Raw genomic sequence first — 5,573 nt, 5'->3', positions numbered from 1 at the left:
ACTGTGCAACGCCATATTACTCCCTGGTGCATCCCATGGTACAATGTTTATTTTCCCGTGGTGATGCTATATTCCGAGACGACAAGCCCCCTGTTCACACAGCTCGCATTCTCCAGGACTGATCCTGTGAGAACGAGGATGAAGTGCCGCATCTCCCTTGGCCACCACTGTCGCGAAGTCTCAGTATTATTGAGCCTTTGTGGTCTACTTTGGAGGGAAGACTCCATCATCGTTACCTGAACTAGGTTTTACGCCATCGCTGCACGTACCCTCTCGATAACGGAGGATGCAGAAAAACTTTCAGACCGGATCAGGAGTTCGATGTTGTTGACCGTATTGTTAAATTCACTTAAAATACAAATGCACCTTACATTACCCGCACTATGAAAGTCTTTCCTAATTCTGAGTACATCAATAAAACAGGAGTCAGATCGCTTTAATATTCATTTATGGAACAAAATTTTGTATAAAAGGGGGAATATTTTCAGGGCATTTTCGATGAAGTCATAAGAGTTGCGTAATCAGTTGAGCACAAAAACGGAGCAGGAGTCTCTCACAGATTGTTTTCGATTACTACTCTGACAATTGATGAACTGCAATTGTTCTAGCAATAACAAAAAGACAAATTTTAAAATGATGGCAGCTTTAATCTCAACAGCGCCATCTACTAGAGGTCGTTTGTGAAAATTTCCCTTCATTATGTTTTCCTTCTATGTCACTCGATCTCTTTCTTTTTTGTGGGCCTTTTGTTCTCCTTTTTGTCTTGATTTTCCTTCCCTCCAGCCAACTCTCTTCAATTCTGCAATCAAAATCTGGAACATGTGCCTTATCGACGGAACTTTGTTGTTCTGCCCTGCAAACTTTATCGTCAGTCTAGTTATCAATTGCACAGAGATTCATTTGCATGTAATAAAGTGTGTCTCGAATACTAAACCACCTGAGAGAAGCCAAGGTCACTGGGAATGCAATGTTTCAAAAATGTTTCAAATGGATCTGAGCACTATGCGACTTAACATCGGAGGTCATCAGTCCCCTAGACTTAGAACCACTTAAACCTAACTAACCTAAGGACAGCACAAAAACCATGCCCGAGGCAGGATTCGAACCTGCGACCGTAGCAGCCGCGCGGTTCCGGACTGAAGCGTCTAGAACCGGACGGCCACAACGGCCGGCTTGCAATGTTTCGTTGTATGACATTGACAGTAATATTACTATTGACATCATTTCTGCTGCTGTTAGTAGTAATTTGATATCCAGTTAAGATACAACTCTTCCACGTCTTTAAACACGCTTGGTTTTCTTGGTTTGGTAGATTTCCAGATTCGTGTAATTGTTTCTCAGGTAAACAGGAAGTCGGCGAAGCGTTTCGTTTTGCTTCAATGCCAATAACGATATATTCCAATCATCTATGAAGAAACGTTCAAAAAATCCTAGTTTTCAATGTATCATCTCGTCACTGCGTTTCTGAAAAATGTTAAATAGCATTAAATTTATAAGTTTTCGCAAGATAGCGATAAGAAGAAAACTTCAAGGCAAGAAAATTCTATGGAATCAGACAAAAATGATGTTCCTAACGTTACTGGTTTCAATTTAATGCAGACGAAATTGTGATTTTCTGCAGATACAAAAAAATACGATTTTACTAAGCTTTAGTCTCAGTGAGGCAAGTATTAAAGTTATGAAATTGATTTTCAACTCATTCGGAAGATAGAATGAAGGAAAGTCACCTATACATGCTAACACCCTATCGGATCTCTATAAACCAGGTCAAGACTTTTGAACCATACCACTAAGTTACTCATCTACAAACACTTATTAGTGCAGTAGATTTAAACCCTGCAAATAAAGGTTTGACCTTTTATTAGAAATTTACAATGGCAACATGATCACATATGTCCCCTAAACTTGGACCCTAACAGCTAAAGACATCGAAACTGTGAACACATTCGAAAGAAAATTTTTTCCGAGAATCATCGGCCCAGTTTATGAAAGAGGAAATTGCGGGAAAAGATACAGTCATGACTGGTACAACTCCTGTCAGAAGAACTGTGAAATCGTTCATATTGAGGTAGGCTGGGCATGTAGCACGGATGAGTGACGTGGAAGTACCAAAAAGATAGTACAAGGAAATCCAGGAGGACAAAGAGGGCGTGGTCGGCCGAGAATCAGATGGGAGGATGGACTCCTTTAGGATATCCGAAAAATAGCTTACAGAAATTGGAGTACTCTAGCAACGGACCGAGACGAGATTGTTCAAGTGGCCAAGGCTCACAATGACCTGTAGAGGCAATAAAGAAGAAGATGATGAAGATTTGAGTGACCCCTTTGCAAGCTTTCCACATACGCAGCAGTGTCTAACCGGTGCTGAAGGTTCCCTAAGCACTCCGCTTTTCGTAGGTTGTGGGCGAGTACTGTACTGCTCTAGTTGTGTCCGTGCGCGCAGCTTTCCTACTCTTCCTCCCCTCTCCCCGCCCCCCGCCCTCCTCACCGACCAGAAGCGTGCTCGCACCACTAGGCTAGAGTGCATACGCCTCTGAAGTGCTGTCTGACCAGACCTGCCTATAAACTGGGCCTTATGCCAAGATACTACAAAAGAGGTATGTACAGTACTGACCACGTAAACTGCAACATCATGAATGTGGCGTGCAACAAACGTCAAACTGGCATACCATTACATAACATGTTGTACATAAGAAAACGCAGCGAGTTTCTCATTCAGAAATTGTACTTTAATTTTGGTTTTATGTGATAAGATTGTGTTACGTCTCGTCTAAGTAGGAGAAACGTGTAACACCACGAGTCGGAACTCGACTCCGTTTGTCGTTCGATTGTTGCTGAATATGGCGTCAGTGGGTTCGCTAGTGCTGTACACAATGCTATGCAGGAACTCAACGGCCTCAGACGTCTAGCGCAGAAGTGCACAGATACAGTGTATTATTCACCAGGCCATGCGTAATCCTACAGCCATGTCACATACCATTCAGCGCGGGACTCGCCACGCAGTCGGGAAGTGGGCTTGTTTGCTGTAGGATATGCTTCCACACGGACAGTACGACGACGGCTGGAGCACGGGTGTCACCTCGGCGGTCATTGTTGCGCCTTCCATTGACCCGGAAGCACAGAGAGATGCGACCACATTGATGCACTCAGTGACAACAACACTGGGCACAGTGTAAATTCCGTTATTTACTGTCTTCTAATATTGCAATTTTAATGGCCAGCAATGTAGTTGACGATAGTAGATTTCTGCACGTTTAGTCTCAGAGTACGTATACTGCCTCAAGTCTTCCCCTCCTGCACCAAAGTGGGGCAACACAAACCTATGACAGCGCCAGGTTTCGAATTGTCTACAGCAGGATTGTGTTCCTCGACCTGCCCACGAGTCCTAAAAAAAAAAATATTAAAAAAAATAAATAAAAAAAACCTCCTCCCGAACAGGCCATGAACGCTAAACGGTACTGACCGGCCGCCGTGTCACCCTGTCACCCTCAACCCATAGTCGTCACTGGATACGGATATGGAAGGGAATATGGTCAGCACACCGCTCTTCCGGCAGTATGTCAGTTTCCGAGACCGGAGCCGCTTCTTCTCAGTCAAGCAGCTCCTCAGTTTGCCTAACAAGGGCTGAGTGCACCCAGCTTGCCAACAACGCTCGGCAGACTGGATGGTCACCCATCCAAGTGCTAGCCCAGCCCGACAGCACTTAACTTCGGTGATCTGACGGGAACCGGTGTTACCACTGCGGCAAGGCCGTTGGCCCACGAGCCCTTAAGCTCTTCCACAAAGAAGTATTGGTAAATAAATAACAATTCGAAAATAACACTTAGCGATTATCACATTATTGTGTTGTGTTCATGTGACTGTTTTAGTTTTATGCGTCGATCGTTCAAGTAAACAAGGTGAACCTTAATAAAATTGACAAATTCCAGAAGCAGATTCCTGACAGGAAATGGAGGAGACAAGGTCCTGTGAACATGCCTCCGGAAGTGGATGGTGTGTGTACAACGACAACAAATCGTCCCGGAACACAGTAGCCTACATAGCTGCATCGCATCCACGTCACAGATGTTCAAAGTGGTCTCCATTGGACTGCAGGTGATAGAGTAGCGGTTGTCATGCAAGATACACATAACTATATTTTCTCTTACGCCATGTTGGTGGGCCACTTGCCTGGAGCTTGTACAAGGGTTCGTCTCCATATCCTGTAGAACCCGGTCCTCCAATTCTGGTGAACACAGATTCCGCCGCCTCTCGACACGTTTGTCTTTCTGAGAGGACCCCTGATCACACAAAAGCCCAAAAATGGCTTGACATGTTGTGTGATGTGGTTAGTGTCTGTGAGGGTATTTGTTTCGGTGTAGCCGTGCTGCCTCTCTACATTTTCCATCTGCTCGACCGTACACAAACACTACCTCGGCTTATTCCCGACATTAATACCGGACCATTCTGTTGTTAACAGTTTAAATGTTCGTTTTCAACATGTCGTGGATTTGTGGGTATATCGAATATGGTCACTTTGTAATCGTCAATTAGGTAATTCGGGGAAATACACGCGTGTAGTGAGAGGCTGGGGAGAGGGGGGGGGGGCGGGATAAAAATTATTGAGGGACATCAACACTTGACCATAGTAAGCAGCTTTGAATGGATATGGTTGCAGTAGCCATGTTTAGGATATAGTGTGGGGAAACCTACATCAAGCCAGTCTTCGGACTAAAAACAACACATAAGTCGTTGTTTCCAAGGTTCAAATGGCTCTGAGCACTATGGGACTTAACATCTGTGGTCATCAGTCCTCTAGAACTTAGAACTACTTAAATCTAACTAACCTAAGGACATCACACACATCCATGCCCGAGGCAGGATTCGAACCTGCGACCGTAGCAGTCCCGCGGTGTTTCCAAGGGGTATCGCAATCTTTTAAGGTCAGAATTGTACATGTGGCACAGGACCATAAAGTGGGAACGAATATTTCGCTTTTTTACTGTCGTAAACAGTGACACCCTATAGCATGGTCATAGCAACAACCCATAATGATAGCAAGCAGTCTTATTGCTCGCAATGAGGCATAAACCATTGACATAACTCAGCTTGGGATACACCACTGCTTACACGTATGGTTTACAAGGATGTAATTGATGCTCTAGAAATTGCACACTGTATTCTTCCAAATGTGAATTTTGTTGGCAAGTTGGCGGCGCTAACTAATGAATCTTCTCTCGCACGAGCCAACTCCATCTCTTCAATTTCTTCTGTGTAGACAATTCTTCTTCCTCGTTATTTTCCCTACACAACGATAAATGTCTTCCATTTAGGATACAGCCTGTTGCCAAACTTTAAGCTTTACTTTCATGCCGCGCGGGATTAGCCGACCAGTCTCAGGCGCTGCAGTCATGGACTGTGCGGCTGGTCCCGGAGGAGGTTCGAGTCCTTCCTCGGGCATGGGTGTGTATGTGTTTGTCCTTAGGATAATTTAGGTTAAGTAGTGTGTAAGCTTAGGGACTGATGACCTTAGCAATTAAGTCCCATAAGATTTCACGCACATTTGACCATTTGAACATTACTTTCACGCACTA

At 44.4% G+C, this 5,573-nt stretch overlaps 1 pseudogene; it reads right to left on the bottom strand.

Moving 5' to 3' along the window:
• Positions 1-3,640: 3,640 nt before the first annotated feature.
• Positions 3,641-3,758, bottom strand: LOC124799525 (annotated as a pseudogene).
• Between the last annotated feature and the right edge of the window lie 1,815 nt (positions 3,759-5,573).

The sequence above is a fragment of the Schistocerca piceifrons genome, chromosome 5 (assembly GCF_021461385.2).
Source record: "Schistocerca piceifrons isolate TAMUIC-IGC-003096 chromosome 5, iqSchPice1.1, whole genome shotgun sequence".
NCBI lineage: Eukaryota > Metazoa > Arthropoda > Insecta > Orthoptera > Acrididae > Schistocerca > Schistocerca piceifrons.
This window is presented reverse-complemented; position numbering and strand designations above follow the sequence as displayed.